Source organism: Trachypithecus francoisi, unplaced genomic scaffold, assembly GCF_009764315.1.
Source record: "Trachypithecus francoisi isolate TF-2019V2 unplaced genomic scaffold, Tfra_2.0 Lachesis_group16, whole genome shotgun sequence".
Lineage (NCBI taxonomy): Eukaryota > Metazoa > Chordata > Mammalia > Primates > Cercopithecidae > Trachypithecus > Trachypithecus francoisi.
The window spans coordinates 32,594,799-32,617,992 of record NW_022681461.1 but is presented as its reverse complement, the minus strand read 5'-3'; the positions used below and the strand labels follow the sequence as shown (position 1 = coordinate 32,617,992).

The 23,194-nt window shown below is 39.4% G+C and overlaps 1 long non-coding RNA gene across 1 annotated transcript; it reads left to right on the top strand.

The window, feature by feature from the left end:
* Positions 1 to 119: 119 nt before the first annotated feature.
* LOC117098526 lies at positions 120 to 18,962 on the top strand. The gene is made up of 3 exons (XR_004443447.1): positions 120 to 329; positions 8,933 to 8,938; positions 18,950 to 18,962. It is a non-coding gene; the product is annotated as an uncharacterized LOC117098526 (long non-coding RNA).
* The last annotated feature ends 4,232 nt before the right edge of the window (positions 18,963 to 23,194 follow it).

Genomic DNA, 23,194 nt, shown 5'->3' with positions numbered 1-23,194 from the left:
ATTAGTGTAGGGCCAGGCGAATCTGGCTGATTCGAACATTCTGATCTTGTGGTGTGGCTGCTAGATTCAGTATCTTAGGTTATCACTCTTTGCTATGAATGCTTTTAATTCTGCATGACCACGCCTTTATAATTGTATCCCTAATTAGCTTCCTAGTCTTGTATGTTTTATCATCAGTACTCACAACAAAACTAATACCAATATCACAGATGCTCAAGAGATAGAGACTATTTGAACCATCTTGCCTGCAATTATCCTAGTCTTAATTGCTCTCCCATCCCTACGCATTCTCTACTTAACAGACGAGATTAACAACCCCTCATTCACTGGTTTACAGACAGCAGTAAATTACTATTATAGCGACAGCCATAACAACATTGGATAAAAAATAAAGCATTTAAGACTTTTTAAGTGATGTTTTGAGCTTTCCCTGAAAGAAATAACTGTTTTCACATATCATTTCTTTAAACTAGATCAGAATATTTGCCAATAAAAATGGATTCAAAGTGCGTGAAAGTAGCCTAAATATAATGTGCTTTGTTTTATCTTAGAATACTATAATTTTTATAAGTTAAAAAAAGTCATCAGTGGAATTTGAAACAATATTAAAATCTTTTCTTTTTTTTTTTGTTCTTTTTTTTTTTGAGACAGAGTCTTGCTCTGTTGCCCAGGCTGGAGTGCAGTGGCCCAATCTCGGCTCACTGCAAGCTCCACCTTCTGGGTTCATGCCATTCTCCTGCCTCAGCCTCCCGAGAGTAGCTGGGACTACAGGTGCCCACTACCATGCCTGGCTAATTTTTTTGTCTTTTTTAGTAGAGACGTGGTTTCACTGTGTTAGCCAGGATGGTCTCAATCTCCTGACCTTGTGATCCACCCGTCTCGGCCTCCCAAAGTGCTGGGATTACAGGCATGAGCCACTGCGCCCGGCCTAAAATCTTTTCTTATTAGACCTACTGATGACTTAGTAGTGAATAATATCTATAGCAGCAGTGATTATGCAGACGTGCAGAAATAATCACACCTTTGTTGTTCTAAAATATGAATGTATGTTTTCGTTAATGATTGACTTATAAAAACCATCCTGAATATCGACATTAGGACATTTTAGATGCTAATTTTCTATTAAGATCATTACCCAATGTCTTAGAAATTATGTTAGTTGCTCTCTTATGAAAACAATCTACCCTATTCATATTTCATGGATTATATAAATAAAAATGTAGCAGGCTGAGTAGTGGCATCCAAAAAGATATGTCCCTACCTTAATCCCCAGAAGCTGTGACTGTTACCATATATGGTAAACGAGTGAATATTGCCTTATATGGGAAAAGAAATGATTAAGGATTTTGAGAGAAGGCATTTATCCTTCATTAGCTGAGTGAGCCCTAAATCCAATCACAAGTGTCCTTATGCAAGCTAGGCAGAGGGAGATTACAGGGAGAAGAGGAGGGGATGTGACCTTAGAGGCAGAGAGTGGAGTGTTGCAGGCACAAGTCAGATGACAGCTGGAGCCACCAAGAAGCTAGAAGAGGAAAATAATGAATTCTCCCTTGAGCCCCCAGAGGGAGCATAGCCTTGCTGACACCTTGATTTGGGGCTTCTGGCCTCCAAAACTATGAGATACTAAATTTCTGTTTTGTTGTTTTTTTTTTTCTTGAGACAGAGTCTCGTTCTGTCCCCTGGTTGGAGTGCAGTGGCACGATCTCAGCTCACTGCAACCTCCACCTCCCAGGTTCAAGCAATTCTCCTGCCTCAGCCTCCTGAGTAGCTGGGATTACAGGCGCATGCCACCATACCGGGCTAATTTTTGTATTATTAGTAGAGACGGGGTTTCACCATATTGGTCAGGCTGGTTATGAACTCCTGACCTCGTGATCTGCCCACCTCGGCCTCCCAAAGTGCTGGGATTACAGGCATTAGCCACTGTGCCCAGCCAATTTCTGTTGTTCTCAGCCATCCAGTCTATAGTAATTTGTTCCAGCAGTCACAGGAAATGAATACCTAACAGTAAGTTACATTCATGTTTTGAGATAATGTGGATGTGATTATTTAAAAACAGAAAACAAATATTTGGATAATTCATTCTTTTAATTTACAACCGCTTGTCTCTAAACATAATCCATGCCTCCCAGTAGAAAGTTTATGCTGCATTATCTCAGTGTAATGTGGGCAAATTGTAGTTCTCTGAGAGTGAATAAAAATAGAGTATAAAATTCTTTTGGACCTTGGAATTAGATATAGATCACCCAGTGATCTTGGCTAGCCACACAGAATTGGAAATTCAGGAAATATTTGCTCACACAAGATATATCATAAAAATAAAGATACTTTTCTTTGAGGCAGACACTTTAAAAGTATTTCAGAGTGTTAGAAAGTCACTAAACATTTTAAAGCACAAAAAAGGGGCTGGGCGCAGTGGCTGACGCCTGTAATCTCAGCACGTTGGGAGGCTGAGACAGGCGGATCACCTGAGTTCAGGAGTTTGAGACCAGCTTGGCCAACATGGTGGAACCCTGTCTTTACTAAAAATACAAAAAATAGCTGGGTGTGGAGGCACGCGCCCATAGTCCCAGCTACTTGGGAAGTTGAGGCACGAGAATTGCTTGAACCTGAGAGGCAGAGGTTGCGGAGAGTCAAGATCAAGCCACTGCACTCCAGCCTGAGCAGCAAAGCAAGACTCCATCTCAAAAACAAAATAAAACAAAACAAAACAAAAAAGCAAGTACTAAGAAGGTCAATGGATAGTTTGAGACCATGTAAACTAAATCCACCTTCACCTTTTAGATAAGACAATATGGCATATTGGGAAGACCACTAGATTGAGTCAGCTTATTTTGTTGCATTAGATTTTTCTGGGCTCTTTCCAGGAAGTTTGAAAATTATAAATCCACTTACCGTTATAATGGGAAGGGTGTCTCTTAGGAAAATAAACTTTTTCTAAAGGAAGTAAAATCAATCCAAGTATCAGGAAAGCAAGTGTTTATAAAAACATATAAATCCAAAATTGATGGCAGGAAAGCTTTTGCCTGAAGGTAACAAGAGACAAGCAGGGATGATGTCAAGCTGGGAGTGTAAGGTAGAATTCCCGACCTAATGGAAGACATGGGCATATGCTGCATGCCTGGCAGCAATCACTGGTTAGCCCTTAGTGAGACAGAGGAGTGATAAGAGGATTTGGTTATCTATATATCCACTAGGGAGGAACTTGAATTACCTGGTGTGTACTCCAAATATTGTACTGAATAAATGTTGGATTTAGTTGGTTGATAATTTCTGATAGAAAGCAAAATAGTTGATCCAGTTCAACACATTAGAGAATAATTATTTAGAGATGTGAAAGTGATAGGAACCTTGAATGAAAGTGGCCCTCTTATAGTCAGGGAGAACCCTGGGCATTGGGAGATACATATTCTAGATTTTTAGGAAGGGTATATAACTTTTCCCAAGATTCAAATTGGGAAGCTCTTCCATTATTATTGATATTTTATACAAAATGAAATTCTGATAGAATAACTTGTGTATCATTCCAATGAAGAACAAATGGATGATATTGTAAAAAGACTGTATAACTGCATGAGGAACTCTAGCACAGATTGTAATTGACCATGAGTAACAAGTGTAAAGGAAAGGTATAAACAGGGATAAATAATTTCTTGATACAGAACGGTAAACATTTATCAGAAAATTACAATCTAGCATGGTTTGAGACTGGGGAAACAAAAGTAAAACTAAGAAAAATAAATGTTTTGCTTATATGGACCACCATCCTGGAGTAAATGTTGAATATTAATTGGAAACAGAAAAAGCAGACTCTATTTTGCTTCTCTGTTCTCCAATAAGGGAGATCAGAATTCTAACGTAGGTGGAAGGATGGAAAAAGTTCAGCTGTAGAGGTTCTTAAGTTGGGATCTATAAACTCCCAAGCAAACCATGGATAAACTCCAGAAGTCCGTACACTTGAATGAAGAAACATTACATCTTTGTTTTCACTGACTTCTAGCTGAAATTTGATGTTTCCTTTCGCTTTAAATAGCAAACCACAGTAGTGTCATCATTGAACTTTATCACAAATAAAATCATAGACTTTTTCATACCATGTCACAATAATTGCAGCAGCCTCAAAATATTTATGCACATCACTGCTTCAAAATTATGGTAGTTATTAGAACTGCAGCTAGATCTTGTTATTTGATTTCTTAATAAAGCAAGCACATATTATGTTCTGAAAACTGTATTTCAATATTAGTTTTCTTAATAATCTTTTTATTTATACATTTAAAAGTATTATTCTAAGAAGGTTCCCATTAGGCTTCATCAGACTGCTGAAGAGGTCTTCAACATGAAAGCATTTAAGAATGCCTGATTTAGTTCCTCTAAGTGAGTTTGTCTCCTGGCTTACATATTCCAGATGTTTGGAGAATGGAAAGAATTCTGAACTGAACTTGGTTATCTTGAGGAAAAGTGGGAGTCACAGAGGTACTTAATGATTAGAAATAAGTAAATATTCTAATTTATTCTAGATCAGTCAAATTGGCCTTAATATTTACTAATATCAGGCTCATATTAGGCAATAAAAAGATAGATTGGGAAGGCTTGGAGTGGTGGTTCTCATAAGGCTCTCTGTACATAGTACTCCTGTGATCTAGTAACTTAATTTACTATTTTGATTGAATTAAGGAGAAAAAAATTGTATAATCGCCATATAGGTAGTAAAGACATTTTAGAAAGTTCAATACCACACGTTAAAACCAATCAAATAGAAATTGCTTTGTGTTTTTTAAAATGAGCTTCAACTCCAAAGCCAACAAATGGGGACAAGTGAGAAATGAGAAGCTTATCTGTTAAAACTGGGAACAAGACAAGGGTGCCCATATTTCCACTACTCTGTAGCATTGTATTGAAAGTATTTCCCAATGAAATTAATAGAGAAAGCTGCTAGGAAAACAATTATTACAAATGAAGAGTTTAAACCTTTTCTGTCTCATATATGAAACACACAGCAAAACCAATGGAAGAACAATTACAAACAATAACATAACTTCATTAGGGAAGAGGTTACAAAATTAAAATTCAACAATCAACAGCTACTGGCATAAAACAGACACATAGACCAATAAAACAAAATAGAGAACCCAGAAATTAATCCACTTATTTACTGCCAACTGATTTTTGACAAAGGTGCCAAGAACACTCACTGCAGAAAGGACAGTCTCTTCAATAAATGGTGCTGGGAAACTGGATGTCCATATGCACAAGAATGAAACTAGACCTCCACCACTCACCCTATATAAAAATCAACTCCAAATGGATCAAAGACCTACACGTAAGACCCAAAGAAAATAAAACTACTAGAAGAAAACATAGGGGAAATGCTTCAAGACATTGGTCTGGGAAAATACTTTATGAGTAAGACTTCAAAAGCACAGGCAACAAATGCAAAATAAACAAATGAGATGATATTGATACAGAAGGGGGAAAGGAAGTGCTGGGTAAAGGAGAGTGTAGTCCCTGGCTAGGGCTCCACCACTGGGCCTATGCCTATGGACTTAGGAGAGGACAGGCATTTTTGTTTTCCTGCCCAAATGTTGCATTTCCCAAGACCACCCTGGCCTGCCACGCCCCCATCCCGAGCCTATAAAATCCCCAAGACCCTAGCAGGCAGATACACAAGCAGCCGAACGTCACTGGCGGAAGAAGACGGAAGTGGTAGGATGTTGAGAGGGGGTCTAGGGGAACATGCTGGTGGACGAGCACAAGACAGACACCAGCACGCTGCCAGGCCATCAAGGAGCAGAACCAGGTGGAGTTTGGCCAGGGCAGTCCGAAGAAAGCCCCAGCTCCTGAGTGTTGCAAATCCAGGGGAAAGCCTTCTCCCTCCATTCCCTTCTGGCTTCCCCCATCTGCTGAGAGCTACCTCCACTCAATAAAACCTTGCACTCATTCTCCAGGCCAAGGTGTGATCCGATTCTTCTGGTACATCAAGGCAAGAGCCTGGGATACAGAAAGCCCTCTGTCCTTGTGACAAAGTAGAGGGTCTAATTGAGCTTGTTAACACAAGCCACCTATAGACGGCAAAACTAAAAGAGCACACGGTAGCACAGGCCCACTGGGGTTTCAGGAGCTGGAAATATCCACCCCTACATGCTGCTGTGGGGTTGGAGCCCTACACCTCCATCTGTATTCTCCTCTAGAGGTTTGAGCAGCACAGCCCTGAAGAAGCAAGCAACTCCCCGTGTTGCAGGCCCTACAAGGGGGACAAAGGAACTTTTCCTGTTTCAATATCAAACTGAAAAATCTGCATATCAAAGGAAATAATCAACAGAGTGAAAAGACAATTTACAGAATGGAGAAAATATTTGCAAACTATTCATTTGACTGGGGATTAATATCCAGAATATACAAAGAAGTCAAACATGTCAACAGCCAAAAAACCAGACAATTAAAAAATGGACAAATATATGAACAGACATTGTTCAAAAGAGGACATACAAATGGCCAGCAAATGTATAAACAAATGCTTAGCATCACTTAGCATCAGGAAAATGCAAATCAAAATCACAATGAGGTATCATCTCACATCAGTTACGATGGCTATTATTAAAAAGACAAAATAACAAATGCTGGTGAGGATGTGGTGAATAGAGAATTTTATATACTGTTTGTGGGAATGTAAACCCATACAGCCACTATGGAGAAGAGTATGGAGTTTCCTCAGAAAACTACAAATAGCACTACCATGTAATCCAGGTAGTGCTGGGCATTTATCCATAGGAAAGAAAATCAGTATATTGCAGAGACATCTGCACCTCCATGTTTATTGCAGTATGTAAAAAAAATTTTTAAAATAGATTTAGGAGTGCAAGTGCAGTTGTCTTAAATGAATACATTGCACAGTGGTAAAGTCTGGGAGTTTAGTGCACCCATCACCTGAGTAGTGTACGTTGTACCCAATGGGTAGCATTTCATCCTTCACCACCCTCCCACCTTTTGGAGTCTCCAGTTCTATTATTCCACGCTGTATGTGCATGTGCACCTGTTATTTGGTTCCCAGTTACAAGCGAGAACATGTGGTTATTAACTTTCTGTTTCTGAGTCATTTCACTTAGGAAAAGGGCTTACAGGTCCAACCACATTGTGCAACGTTGTTCACAATAGCCACGATCTGGAATCAAACTAGATGTCCAACAACAGATGAATGGATGAAGAAAACATGGTATATATACACAATGGAATATTATGCAGCCACAGAAAGAATGAAATCCTGTCGTTTGCAGCAACATGGATGAAATGGGAAGACATTATGTTAAGTGAAACAAGCCGGGAGCAGAAAGTTAGACACTGAATGTTCTCACTCATGTGGAGGCTAAAAAGAGTTGATCTCACAGAAATAAAAAGTAGAGCAGAAGATACTAGAGGCTGGGGAGTGTAAGAGAAAGGGAAGGATAGGAAGAGATTTGTTAAAGGGAACAAAATTTCACTTAGATAGGAGGAATAAGTTCTAGTGTTCTACCATAGGATGACAATAGTTAATGATAATGTTATATAGTTTCAAATAGCTGGAAGGAGGATACTGAATGTTCCCAACACAGAGAAATGATAAATGTTTGAGATGATGGGCATGCTACTTGATCTGATCACTGTACCTTATATGTATAGAAACAGCACTGTGTACCCCATTAATTTGTGCAATTATTATTCATCAACTTAAAAAATTTAAAAAACCCTAAAAAATAGCCAATATATATGCAAAGAAAAGTTAGAAGATATTTGGAAAGGAAGACTCCATTTATGATAGTAAAAATAAAATATCTGTGTATAAACTTAATGAACAATGTCCAGAACCTATATGTGGAATGCTAAAATACTTTTATGAAAGATGATACAAATAGCCTTGAACAAAAGAAAGGATGCACTTGTTCTTGTTTGGAAGACTCAACTTCATAAAGCTGTCAGTTCTCCGTAATTTATAGATTTCACACAAATCCCCAAATATACAATTATGTTTCTGCAGGTTCTTTTCTGGAAATAGACAAATTGTTTATAAGAATCTCTTGAAAGTATGACTAATCAAGATTAGCCAGGAAAATCTTTAAAAAGAGAAATGGGTAGGGATGGGGGTGGGGGTGGGCAGCTCTACCAATAACCATGTAACAGTCTTGCATGTTACAAAGCTTTAATAGTCAATGAAGGATTGTATTAGCAAACAGGCCAGTGGAAAAGAGTAGAAATTTGACATGATAGGTCCAATTCATATATAAATTTAGTAACAGTAAATATGGCAACTCAAATAATTGAGAACAGATAACTGGTTTTGGAATACTTGGATAGACATATGGAAAACAAAAATGGGATCCATTCCTTTTTCATATACCAGGTTAAATTCAGAGATTAATTGTAAAAATGAAAACTCTACATATACTAGAAGAGAAAATGTGCTAATAGCTCTATACCATGGGAATAGAGGAAACGCTCTAAAACACTCAAAATTTAGATGCAATAAGGAATAAGATCGATACATTTGATTATGTTAAAAATGTTGTATGTAAAATGTAAAATACAGATAAAGAGTTGATTTTTCTAACACATAAAGGGGTGCTTAAGCAGCGAAGAAATAGGCCAACATTCAGGAGAAATGGACTAGAGATGTGAGCACAGCATTCACAAAGAAACAGGAGCAAATGGCTCCTATCCATGTGAAAAAGAGGCTCAATTTTGATCAAAATAAGAGATGCAAATTAAAACTAAACTGAGATATCGTTTCTCACCATTTACATTTGGAAAAAAATCAGAATTTAACAGTGTACTTTGTTGGCAAGGCTGTGGGGAAACAGCCCTCCTACACATTGCTGAGAGGGTGTAAAATAGTATTATATAGGCATTTACCTACTTCTAGGAATTCATCCTGAAGGTGCAGTGGCAAAAATTTTTAAAGTCAAATGTCAAAACTATTATTTGCAGCAATATTAGTAATAGCAAAAGAGTGGAAACATACAATGTCATCAATAAAAGAGTAGTTGACTAAACTCGATAATTGATAAAGAGAAATACTATGCAGCTATAAGTAGGCATGGAAATATGAAGAACATAGATATGTACACATAGACACTCATAGACACTCACTTCTAAGGGGTGATAGCAAATGTACATACAGTATGCTGCCATTCATCTAGGAATATCAGGAGAACTACCTATCTACTTATCTATTAGTTTTTTCCTCCATTTAAAAAGTAGTGGAATAATAGACCTTAAAAGAAAAACATCCTGATTGTGATATTGTAGTATAGTTTTTTCCAGATATTATCACTGGGAGAAACAAGGTAAAGGATATATGGGTTCTCTCTGTATTATTTCTTGCAACTGCATGTGAACCCTTTCCTTTGCAACAATTATCTCAAAGTAAAAAAAAAAAAAAAAAAAATTATAAAAAAGAAAAGATTTTGCATAAGGCACATTCCTTTTGAGACTGGTCTTGTAAAACCAGTTTACCTATTATGCAGAAGTTACATGATGCTGTGGATCAAACAAAACTCATCTTTGAAGCTGTGCCTCAGGGATGGGTTTTGTTTGACCCACAGAGTATTTTTTTAAAGTTGAGCTCACATTAAACAATGGAGGTATTTTGCATGAAAATCCAGATTTCTGCTTCCTCAAAAAAATCTATAACTCCTTTCACACAGGCTTGCCTCATCTCATGCTAAGGAAATACTCTCCCCATTGCACCATGGCCCACATCCCTCCTAACTGTTTCCATCCCCTGGATATCAGCTCTAGTTCTTAATTTCCCTGCCTGGTCCCTGGAGGCCTTTCACTTTGTGACCGCCGTAGTAGGTATCTCATAGAACCGTATGAGGTTGGATTTGAAGCAAAATATTCCAGACTAAATAGAGCAGAATCTCATTTATGACAGAAGCGACTAGGTAAAAATGGACACGGAATTCTGATATTATCTAAAATATTTGCCTATCACAAGGTTTGGCACATAAGTGTTTAATAAAATGTTTTGTTTAATGAATGAATGACATATATTTAAGCTGACAGTTACATTTTCTTCTCTGTCCGTTTTTTTAAAGCTATTTTTCAAAACTCCTCATAGCTAGCAAGATTAAGTGAATTTTATCTTCATTTCGTAACCACTTTCTTTGAAAGAGGGAAGTAGAACTGGCCAAAAATAGGGAGACAAGAGCATGTAAGATACAAACACCTAATATCTAAACTTGGATTTAGCTGACTTTGTAGCTTTCTTTTCTTTTTTATTTTTTCTTCTCTTTTCTTTTTTAAGATTCAAATGCTTCCCTTAGTAGAATCGCTAAGTGGCTACGTTCTAAATTTACAGAATTTTCCTCTACTGGAAGATTTATGAATGCCCAAATAATTATTTTGTGGAAAATAATTTAAGCTAGCTAGTTATGGAACAAATATTGACTGGTTGTAGAAGAGTTAAAGGAGGATTGGACTTTGGAGCAGGTCAGAACTTTGAATCTGCTCTGCCACTCACTAACTGGGCATACCATATAAGCTCTTGGAGGTCCAGCTCTTTCACTCATAAATCCAGGATAATTTAGGCTAAAAGCTTTAAGTTATAAAAGGAGGAAGAACCTAGAAAGTCTCGAGACTGACGGCTTAGACCAGGGTCCAGCAAACGTTTTCTATAAAGTGTCAGATAGATAGTAAATATGTGAGGCTTTTGTGGACCACATTCAGTCTCTTCCACCTAACTCCTGACCCCGAGTGTGTTTTACAGCTCTTTATAAACATAAAGGCCATTTTATCTCATAGATCATACAAAATCAGACTGAGGATTTGTTCCATGAGCTGCAGTTTGACAACCCCTGGTTTATTCAACATAAGTGTTTTCCATGGGGGCTCTGAAGTTTGGATCCTGCTTGCTGATTTTCTGTGTATATGCCCTCGAATTATGCTGGATGTTTATTGGGTATGGCAGATACTATTGGTATTTCCTGTCAGGTACCCAGCAGGCAGGGCTGAGGCCAACGTCTGACTGATATGGCTGGTAAGATACAATAAGGCCCTTCTACTTTCAGACCGTTTATCAGTTTCATAGATAGCTAAAGAAAGAGTACCCTGAGATGCCAGTTCTCTGGGTCCTCATTCCACACACCGAAAATGATGACACCAAAACAAAAAAGGCCAGATGAGTACAGTGTGAGTTGTGGGATGCACTGTTGCAGAGGAGCCAATTCGTGATGACAGCTAAGCAATTTTATAGTGTGGAGCTATTATATCCTAAGAGTAGTGGGACATAAAGCCCCATAACTCACCAGAACCTGGAGTCAGTAGGAAACTGACAGCCTCCCAAGAAAAATAGGGCGATGAATGGGAGATGGCTTCAAGATGGTTCCTCAGGAGCCTCCTACCTTCTTGTGTTTTGGAATGATCATAGGGCATTCCTCCAATACTTAGATTAGTTACAGTACAAACCTTTGCTTGCATGACCTCTGTGGGTACATGCATGATTGCTGAGGTGTCGTGGAGAAACTGGCTGCTCTCTACAATTCTCCAACAGTTACCCTTGTTGGAGAACAAGGTTTTTTTTTTCTTGTTGATATAATCCCAATTTGATCATGCAACCAGAATAAAGCCTCAAGAGATAAATGGTGATTGATGTAAGTCATTCATAGCCATCCCATTCTCCTTTCCAGTGACCAATTTAGGTTTAGGCATCTGACCCACTTTGGGTCAATGATATGTAAGAGGAGATTTACTTAGGGATTTGGGGAAAGAATTTACTTTCTGGCAAAGTTGGAAGGCCCATTAGAAGAAGCTTTTTTTCTGCCTTTCTTATTGCTGTGGATATTATTTGTGTAATTCACTGGGATTAAAACTGCAGTAGTCAATTTAGCATCATAAAAAATAAGCCTGAAGGTGATAATCAATATATAAGTATGGCAGACCAGAAGGATGAAAAGAACCTCAACTCTTGATGACAACCATGAACTGCCGAATGAACCCTGGGGCTTTTGAACATATGGAATGCAGTTATTAATATAATAGCTGTTTTAATGTCCTTATCTGATCATTCTAACATTTGCATCAATTTTGAGTTGTTGTTGATTGATTTTTATCTTCAACATAGATTATTTTCCTATTTCCTTTCATGCCTGGTATTTTTTCATTTGAATTCAGATTGCACATTACATTGACTGTGAATTTTACCTTTGTGGATGCTGAATATCTTTGTTTTTCTATAAATATTCTTGAGTTTGTTCTGGGATGCAGTTATTTGGAAATTTTTATCTTTATAGATCTTGCTTTTAAGATTTGTTAGATACAAACAGAGCAGGGTTTAGTGTAGGGCTAATTATACCCTATATTGAGGCAGGACTTTTCTGAAGTACTGGACTCAATGTCCCAGGAGTTGGGTTTTCCCAACTGGCCAGTGAGATCAGGCATTATTCCTGGCCATGTGTGATCTCTGCTCACTGTTTCCTCTAATCATTTTGGGGGTTCTTTCCTGGCCTAAAATGCATGCATGAATCACTACTCTGCAAATACTCAAGGGGGATCATCTACAGATGTCTGTAGATCTTTTCTCTATAGCTCTCTACTTTCTGTTAATCTGTTCTATGAACTTTAGCTGCCTTGGTCTCTCTGGACTCTGCACTCCACCTCTTTAATCTGGGAGTTTGCATCGCTCTGACTGCATCCCCTGACACTGAGCTGTAGCCTGGAAATTTTTAAGGTAGTAAGCTAGGAAAATCATGGGGCTCACCTCACTTGTTTTCCATGTCTCAGACATTACTATTCTTTGATGACTGATGTCCAGTTTCTTGAGAATAATTTTTTCAGTTTTAAGTGGGAGCATAATTCAGTCTCTGTAAATTCATCTGGACTGGAAGCAGAGATACACAGTTACCCTTTTCATAAAAAAGGTAAATTATGAGGTTGGGCATGGTGGCTCATGCCTGTAATCCCAGCACTTTGGGAGGTGGAGGCAGAGGTGGGAGGATCGCTTGAGCCCAGAAGTTTAAGACCAGCCCAGGTAACATAGCAAGACTCGGTCTCTACAAAAAATCTAAAAAATAGCTGGATGTGGTGGCCTGTGCCTATAATTCTAGCTACTTGGGAGGTTGAGGTGGGAGGATCGCTGGAGCCTGGGAGGTCGAAGCCTCAGTGAGCCTCAATGCTGCCACTGTACTCCAACCTGGGTGACAGAGCAAGACCTCATCTCAAAAAGAAAAAAGAAAATAAAAATAAATTATGACATTAATGGGAACAAATGGGTTTATGGTTGAGCTACCCTTAACTGGCAACAGACAGTAGGTAACAGAGTCCCCCTTTTCGTCTGGTTTGTCTTCATCTGGCTTTTTCCTATAACTAGGCTGGTGTTGCCCTTTCTAGCCAGGGAGAGAGTTAATTATCATTTAAAGAAATATTGAAGTTGCTGGCAAGATGGCCAAATAGGAACAGCTCTGCTCTGCAGCTGCCAGCGAGATCAACACAGAAGAGGAGTGATTTCTGCATTTCTTTTTTCTTTTTTTTGGAGACGGAGTCTCGCTCTGTCGCCCAGGCTGGAGTGCAGTGGCCAGATCTCAGCTCACTGCAAGCTCTGCCTCCCGGGTTTACGCCATTCTCCTGCCTCAGCCTCCCGAGTAGCTGGGACTATAGGCGCCCGCCACCTCGCCCAGCTAGTTTTTTGTATTTTTTAGTAGAGACGGGGTTTCACCGTGTTAGCCAGGATGGTCTCGATCTCCTGACCTCGTGATCCGCCCATCTCAACCTCCCAAAGTGCTGGGATTACAGGCTTGAGCCACCACGCCTGGCCTATTTCTGCATTTCTAACTGAGGTACTTGGCTCATCTCACTGGGACTGGTTAGACAGTGGCTGCAGCCTGCGAAGGGTGAGCCAAAGCAGGGTGGGATATCACCTCACCTGGGAAGCTCAAGGGGTTGGGGAACTCCCTCCCCTAGCCAAGAGAAGTGTGAGGGACCCTGCAGTGAGGGACGGTGCATTCTGCCCCAGATATTATGCTTTTCCCATGGTCTTCGTAACCCACAGACCAGGAGATTCCCTTGGGTGCCTATGCTACCAGGGCCCTGGGTTTCAAGCACAAAACTGGGCTGCCCTTTGGGTACACAGTGAGCTAGCTGCAGGAGTTTTTTTTTTTTTCATACCCCAGTGGAACCTGGAACACAGAGACAGAACTGTTCACTTTCCTGGAAAGGGAGCTGAAGCCAGGGAGCCAAGCGGTCTAGCTCAGCAGATCCCACTCCCACAGAGCCCAGTAAGCTGAGATCCACTGGCTTCAAATTCTCGCTGGCAGCACAACAGTCTGAAGTAGACTTGCGGTGTTCAAGCTTGGTGGGGGGAGGGATGTCTGGCATTACTGAGGCTTCAATAGGTAGTTTTCCTCTCACAGTCTAAACAAAGCTACTGGGAAGTTTGAACTGGGCAGAGCCCTCCATAGCTCAGCAAAGCTGCTGTAGCCAGACTGCCTCTTTAGATTCCTCCTCTCTGGGCAGGGCATCTATGAAAGAAAGGCAGCAACCCCAATCAGGGCCTTATAGATAAAACTCCCTGGGACAGAGCACCTGCAGGAAGGGGCGCTATAGGCCCAGTTTCAACAGACTTAAACGTTCTTGCCTGCTGGCTCTGAAGAGAACAGTGGATCTCCCAGCACAGCACTCGAACTCTGCTAAGGGACAGACTGCCTCCTCAAGTGGGTCCCTGACCCCCAATGTCTCCTGACTGGGAGACACTCCCCAGCAGGGGACAACAGAGCAGGGGTCTCATACAGGTGAGCTCCAGCTAGCCTAGAGGTAACTATCCAGCTAGCCTCCACCCTGGCAGGTGTCCCTCTGGGAAGAAACTTCCAGAGGAAGTAACAGGCAGCAATCTTTACTGTTCTGCAGCCTCCGCTGGTGATACCCAGGTAAACAGGGTCTGGAGTGGTCCTCTAGCAAACTCTAGCAGACCTGCAACAGAGATACCTGACTGTTAGAAGGAAAACTAACAAATAGGAATAACACCAACAAAAAGGACGTCCACACAAAAACCCCATCTGAAAGTCACCAACAGCAAAGACCAAACGTAGATAAATCCATGAAGATGAGGAAAAACCAGCAGAAAAAGGCTGAAAATTCCTAAACCAGAATGCCTCTTCTCCTCCAAAGGATCACAACTCCTCGCTAGCAAGGGAACAAAACCGGACGGAGAACGAGTTTGACAAATTGACAGAAGTAGGCTTCAGAAGGTGGGTAATAACAAACTCCTCTGAGCTAAAAGAGCACGTTCTAACCCAATGCAAGGAAGCTAAGAAACTTGAAAAAAGGCTACAGGAATTGCTAACCAGAATAACCAGTTTGGAGAAGAACATAAATGACCTGATGATGGAGCTGAAAAACACAACACAAGAACTTAGTGAAACATACACAAGTATCAATAGCCGAATCAATCAAGTGGAAGAAAGGATATCAGAGATTGAAGATCAACTTAATGAAATAAAGTGTGAAGACAAGATTTGAGAAAAAAAGAATAAAAATGAATGAACAAAGCCTCCAAGAAAAAATGGGACTATGTGAAAAGACCAAACCTACGTTTGATTGGTGTACCTGAAAGTGATGGAGAAAATGGAAGCAAGTTGGAAAACACTCTTTAGGACATTATCCAGGAGAAGTTCCCCAACCTAGCAAGAAAGGCCAACATTCAAATTCAGGAAATACAGAGAACACCACAAAGATACTCATTGAGAAGAGCAACCCCAAGACACGTAATCCTCAGATTCACTAAGACTGAAATGAAGGAAAAATGTTAAGGGCAGCCAGAGAGAAAGGTCAGGTTACCCACAAAGGGAAGCCCATCAGACTAACAGCAGATGTCTCTGCAGAAACCCTACAAGCCAGAAGACAGTAGGGGCCAATATTCAACATTCTTAAGAAAAGAATTATCAACCCAGAATTTCATATCCAGCCAAACTAAGCTTCATAAGTGAAGGAGAAATAAAATCCTTTACAGACAAGCAAATGCTGAGAGATTTTGTCACCACCAGGTCTGCCTTACAAGCACTCCTGAGGGAAGCACTTAATATGGAAAGGAAAAACTGGTACCAGCCATTGCAAAAACATACCAAATTGTAAAGTCCATCAACATTATGAAGAAACTGCATCAACTAATGGGCAAAATAACCAGCTAGCATCATAATTATAGGATCAAATTCACACATAACAATATTCACCTTTAATGTAAACAGGTTAAATGCCCCAATTCAAAGACACAGACTGGCAAATTGAATAAAGTCAAGACCCATCGGTGTGCTGTATTCAGGAGACCCATCTCACATGCAAAGACACACATAGGCTCAAAATAAACAGATAGAGGAATATTTCCCAAGCAAATGGAAAGCAAGAAAAAGTAGGGGTTGCAATCTTAGTCTCTGATAAAACAGATTTTAAACCAACAAAGATGAAAAAAGACAAAGAAGGGCATTACATAATGGTAAGGGGGTCAATGCAACAAGAAGAGGTAACTATCCTAAATATATATGCACCCAATATAGGAGCACCCAGATTCATAAAGCAAGTTCTTAGAGACCTACAAAGAGACTTAGACTCCCACAAAATAGCAGTGGGCGACTTTAACACCCTACTGTCAGTATTAGATAGATCAACAAGACAGAAAATTAACAAGGATATTCAGGAGTTGAACTCAGCTCTGGACCAAGCAAACCTAATAGACATCTATGGAACTCTCCACTCAAAATCAACATTTTGAATATACGTTCAAAATATACAAGAATATACGTTCTTCTCAGTACCACATAGCATTTATTCTAAAACTGACCAGGTGCTTGGAAGTAAAACACTCCTCAGCAAATGCAAAAGAATGGAAATGATAACAAACAGTTTTAAGACCACAGTGCAATTAAATTAGAACTCAGGATTAAGAAACTCACTCAAAACCACACAACTACATGGAAACTGAACAACCTGCTCCTGAATGACTACTGGGTAAATAACGAAATTAAGGCAGAAATAAATAAGTTCTTTGAAACCAATGAGAGCAAAGACAAAATGTACCAGAATCTCTGGGACACAGCAAAAGCAATGTTTAGAGGGATATTTATAGCAGTAAACGCCCATAGGAGAAAGCAGGAAAGATCTAATATCGACACCCTAACATCACAATTAAAAGAACTAGAGAAGCAAGAGCAAACAAATTCAAAAGCTAGCAGAAGACAAGAAACGACTAAGATCAGAGCAGAACTGAAGGAGATAGAGACACAAAAAACCCTTCAAAAAATCATGAATCCAGGAGCTGGCTTTTTGAAAAGATTAACAAAACAGACCACTAACTAGACTAATAATGAAGAAAAGATAGAAAAATCCAATAGACACAATAAAAAATGACAAATGGGATATCACCACCGATCCCACAGAAATACAAACTACCATCAGAGAATGCTATAAACACCTCAATGCAAATAAACTAGAAAATCTAGAAGAAATGGATAAATTCCTAGACAAATACACCCTCCCAAGACTAAGCCAGGAAGAAGTCAAATCCCTTAATAGACCAATAGCAAGTTCTGAAATCGAGGCAGTAATTAATAGTCTACCAACCAATAAAAGTCCAGGACCAGATGGATTCACAGCCGAATTCTACCAGAGGTACAAAGAGGAGCTGGTCCCATTCCTTCTGAAACTATTCCAAACAATGGAAAAAGAGGGACTCCTCCCTAACTCAATTTATGAGGCCAGCATCATCCTGATACCAAAACCTGGCAGAGACAGAACAAAAAAGAAAATTTCAGGCCAATATCCCTGATGAACAGTGACGCGAAAATCCTCAATAAAATACTGGCAAACTGAATCCAGCAGCACATCAAAAAGCTTATCCACCACGATCAAGTTAGCTTCATCCCTGGGATGCAAGGCTGGTTCAACATAAGCAAATCAATAAATGTAATCCATCACATAAGCAGAACCAATGACAAAAACCACATGATTATCTCAATAGATGCAGAAAAGGCCTTCGATAAAATTCAATATCCCTTCATGCTAAAAACTCTCAAAAAACTCGATATTGATGGAACATATCTCAAAATAATAAGAGCTATTTATGACAAACCCACAGCCAATGTCATACTGAATGGGGGAAAGCTGGAAGCATTCCCTTTGAAAATTGGCATAAGACAAGGATGCCCTCTCTTACCACTCCTATTCAACATAGTATTGGAAGTTCTGGCCAGGGCAATCAGGCAAGAGAAAGAAATGAAGGATATTCAAATAGGAAGAGAGGAAGTCAAATTCTCTCTGTTTGCAGATGACATGATTGTATATTTAGAAAACCCCATCATCTCAGCCCATAATCTTCTTAAGCTGATAAGGAACTTCAGCAAAGTCTCAGGATACAAAATCAATGTGCAAAAATCACAAGCATTCCTATACACCAATAATAGACAAACAGAGCCAAATCATGAGTGATCTCCCATTCACAATTGCTACAAAGAGAATAAAATACCTAGGAATACAACTTACAAGGGATGTGAAGGACCTCTTCAAGGAGAACTATAGACCACTGCTCAAGGAAATAAGACACAAACGGACAGAAAAAAAAAAAAAAAATCCATGCTCATGGCTAGGAAGAATCAATATCGTGAAAATGGCCATATTGCCCAAAGCAATTTATAGATTCAATGGCATCCCCATCAAGCTCCCATTGACTTTTTTCACAGAATTAGAAAAAACCACTTTAAATTTTATATGGAACCACAAAAGAGCCCGTATAGCCAAGACAATACTAAGCAAAAAGAACAAAGCTGGAGGCATTGTGCTACTTGACTTCAAACTATACTGTAAGACTACAGTGACGAAAACAGCATGGTACTTGCACCAAAACAGATATATAGACCAATGGAACAGAACAGAGACCTCAGAAATAATGCCACACATCTACAACCATCTGATCTTTGACAAGCCTGACAAAAACAAGCAATGGGGAATGGATTTCCTATTTATTAAGTGGTGTTGGGAAAACTGTCTAGCCGTATGCAGAAAACTGAAACTGGACCCCTTCCTTACATCTTGTACAAAAATTAACTCAAGATGGATTAAAGATTTAAATGTAAGACCTAAAACCATAAAAACCCTATAAGAAAACCTAGACAATGCTATTCAGGACATAGGCATGGGCAAAGGCTTCATGACTGAAACACCAAAAGCAATGGCAACAAAAGCCAAAACTGACAAATGGGATCTAATGGGATCTAATTAAACTAAAGAGCTTCTGCACAGCAAAAGAGCCTATCATCAGAGTGAACAGGAAACCTACAGAATGGGAGAAAATTTTTGTAATCTATCCATCTGACAAAGGGCTAATATCCAGAATCTACAAGGAACTTAAACAAATTTACAAGGAAAAAACAAACCCATCAAAACGTGGGCAAAGGATATGAACAGACGCTTCTCAAAAGAAGACATTTATGCAGCCAATAAACATATAAAAAAAAGCTCATCCTCACTGGTCATTAAAGAGACCAGTGAACTCCCATTCACAAAGGGAGTTCCTTGTAAGTTGTATTCCTAGGTATTTTATTCTCTTTGTAGCTAATCAGCACCACAATGAGATACCATCTCATGCCACTAAATGGCGATCATTAGAAGGCAGGAAACAACAGATGCTGGAGAGGATGTAGAGAAATAGGAACACTTTTGCACTGTTGGGGGGAGTGTAAATTAGTTCAACCATTGTGGAAGACAGTGTGGCAATTCCTCAAGGACCTAGGACCAGAAATACCATTTGACCCAGCAATCCCATTACTGGGTATATACCCAAAGGATTGTAAATCATTCTACTATAAAGACACGTGCACACGTACGTTTATTGCAGCACTGTTCACAATGGTAAAGACTTGGAACCAACCCAAGAGCCTATTAATGATAGACTAGATAAGGAAAATATGGCATATATACACCATGGAATACTATGCATCCATAAAAAAGGATGAGTTCATGTCCTTTGCAAGGACAGATAAAGCTGGAAACCATCATTCTCAGCAAACTAACACAGGAACAGAAAACCCAACACCGCATGTTCTCACTCATAGGTGGGAGTTGAACAATGAGAAAACATGGACACAGGGAGGGGAACATCACACACTGGGGCCTGTCAGGGGTTGGGGGATTAGGGAAGGGATAGCATTAGGAGAAATACCTAATGTAGATGACAGGTTGATGAGTGCAGCAAACCACCATAGTATGTGTATACCTATGTAACAAACCTGCACGTTCTGCACATGTATCCCAGAAGTTACAGTATAATTTTTTTAAAAAAGAAAAGAAATATTGAAAACGTTTTTACATTTGTCCCTCATCTTTTTATTTATGTTTTCAGTGCTTTTCATTCCTTGTGTTGATCCAAATTTCCGTTTGCTATTTTCTTTCTGCTCGAAGAATTTTCTTTAATATTTCCTTTAATATTGCAGGCATGCTGGCAATAAATTATTTCAGTATTGATTTTTTTGTCTGAAAAAGCTTTAATGTATTTTTATTTTTTAAAGATATTTTTGCTGGTTGTATATTTATACAGTGACCAGTTTGTATTATATTTTATTTATTTAAGGATGTCTCTCCACTGTCTTCTGGACTGCATAGTTTCCAATGAGATCTCTATTGTATTCTTTGCTTTGTTTCATTCTATGTAAAATGTCTTTTTCCCTCTGCTTTCCCAATTTTATCTTTGACTTTTAACATTTTCACTATGATATGCCAGAAGTGTGTTTTTATTTACAGTTTTTCTTTGGATTTTTTGAACTTCTTGAATCTATTGTGTTTTTTTTTTTTTTGTTGTTGTTGTTGTTTTTCTGAGATAGAGTCTTGCTCCATCACCCAGGCTGGAGTGCAGTGGTGCAATATCGGCTCACTGCAACCTCTGCCTCCCGGGTTTAAGCGATTCTCCTACCTCAGCTTCCCCAGTAGCTGGGCACCATGCCCGGCTAATTTTTGTATTTTTAGTAAAGATGTGGTTTCACCACATTGACCAGGCTAGTGTCTAACTCCTGACCTGGTGATCCACCTGCCTCGGCCTCCCAAACTGCTGGTGTTACAGGCGTGAGCCACTATGCCCGGCTCTCTTATTTTTTCAAACACGTCTTCTGGACTCTTCTGTGTCTCTTATTCTTTTGAGTTCCAGTTATGTATATGTTAGGTCATCTGATACCTCTTTGTTCTTGGATGTTCTGTTCTTTTTATTTCTTCCACTTTTAGTCTTTGTATTTCAATTTGGATAATTTCTATTGATCTGTCTTCACGTTTAGCGATTCCCTCTTATGCTATGTCTGGTCAGCTATTACTCTCTGAAATTATTCTTCATAGGTATCATATTTTTCATTTTTAGCATTTCCATTTGAGTCTTTTTGACAGCTCCCATCTCTTTTCTGAAATTTCCCAGCTGTTTGTGTGTGTTATTCACTCTTTCCAATAGAAGTTTTAATGTTTTAAACATAGTTATTTGAAACTGTTTGGCTGACAGTTCTAATACCAGGGCCATCTCTGGGCCTGGTTTTACTGATGCTTTTATGTCTTGATGTGGGTCTTTTTTCTTGCTGTTGTCTTTCTGTGCCTCAGTTTTCATCTTGCTTTGCATGGCTGTGTCACAGATGGTGTTTCTTTGCATGATTGTTGCTTGTTATTCTTTGAGGTGCTGTTAGCATAGTGTGAGGAGGGACAGTTTCCCAGTACTTCCTCTTCAGTCTCAGTCTTAGGCAGACTCTGTGGGCCTGAGTTTTTGGAGCAGGACTTCCTGAGCATCACTTCTCTTCCTCCAGTGGTAGATAGTCTCCCCTTTCTATTCAGTCTATGCTTATGTCAGAAGCAAATTCCGTCTCTACTTTCATAGCAGCCTAACTCTGCCCTGTATTGGTGGGTGGTCTTTTGTGTGAGTGGGTTCCCCTTCAGGATCGGCAGAATTTTGCTTTATATCATTACAAGATTTGGGTATGAACAGGCATTCTGATCCTTTTTTAGTAGCATATGGATTTTACCTAATGTCAATGTAGGGTGGGGAGCAGGTTTTCTATCCCTCTCCTGGGACAGATATTCAAATAAGGGTCAACTTCTGAGATTCTTACTCCTTCCCCAGGGGCAGATGTCTTTTGGTCTACATCAGGGTAAAATTTAGGGTACATATGAGGTTGTACTTGCCTTCCAGATGCAGTCAATCACGGACTTCTTCTCATGCAAGGGCCCAAACACAAATGGGCTTCCCAGAGTCATCCTGCTCCTCTCATAACTCGTCAGGCTCTGAGTCCCGCGCCATCAGGGGTGAGATGGCACTCCTGGGTTTCCTGCCCTGCCTTCAATGTTTCTTATAAGCACCCAGCAGAGACTCACAGAAAAGAGTTGCTGAGTGGGTGAGGACTCCACTTGTGCTGGGCTCCCTGGGATTCTAAACTGCTGTGCTAGTCCACGTTTAGTCTTCACAAGTGCATTTATCTTTCAGTTGTTCTTTTTCTTCCTGCCTTTAAGACTGTCACCTCCTTCTTTCATAGTCTGCTGAGAGTGAAGCAATCTGTGTCTCTAACCTCTCCTCAGAGGGCCATGTCACCTTTTGAATTCGTTTCATTTGGTTGTCTTGTACCCTCCACTCTTCAACCCTATATTTAATATTAGGGTTAGAGTAATGTTCTGTTGTGGCTGTTTACATATTCTAAACTCAGATACTGTGGCTTATTCATCAATATATCCTGACAGCTAAGCACATGCATTTCTCTTACTAACATAATAATATGTTCTGCTCATTATTGGCATAAAGTAGACATGTTAAGTTACTTTAATATTAGAAGATTTTCTATTTTGTTTCTTCTTTTACAAAGGATCTCAATATTTACTCTTGGTTACTCCCTAGTGGTAGCATTTTTAAAACAACTAACAGTATTAGTAAATTGTCAGACAGTATTTCAGGAATGAAAGAATAGCAATGATACAGAAACCAGTACACAGAAGGACAGAAACAATTGCTTTTAGAAGTAAATAAATATTGCTGTATTACAGAAAGATGAGGAATTAATCACCAAGCTTTTTCTGAACAGGATGCATGTCTGAGAAAAGATACCAAGCTCAGGTTTTCACCCCAGAGACTCGGGCCTTTTTTTGTGTTGTCAGAGTTCTTGTCTCTACTGAATGTTGAGTTTATGGAAAAGGAGAACACAAAAACAAATCAAACAGATGCCAAAGGAAA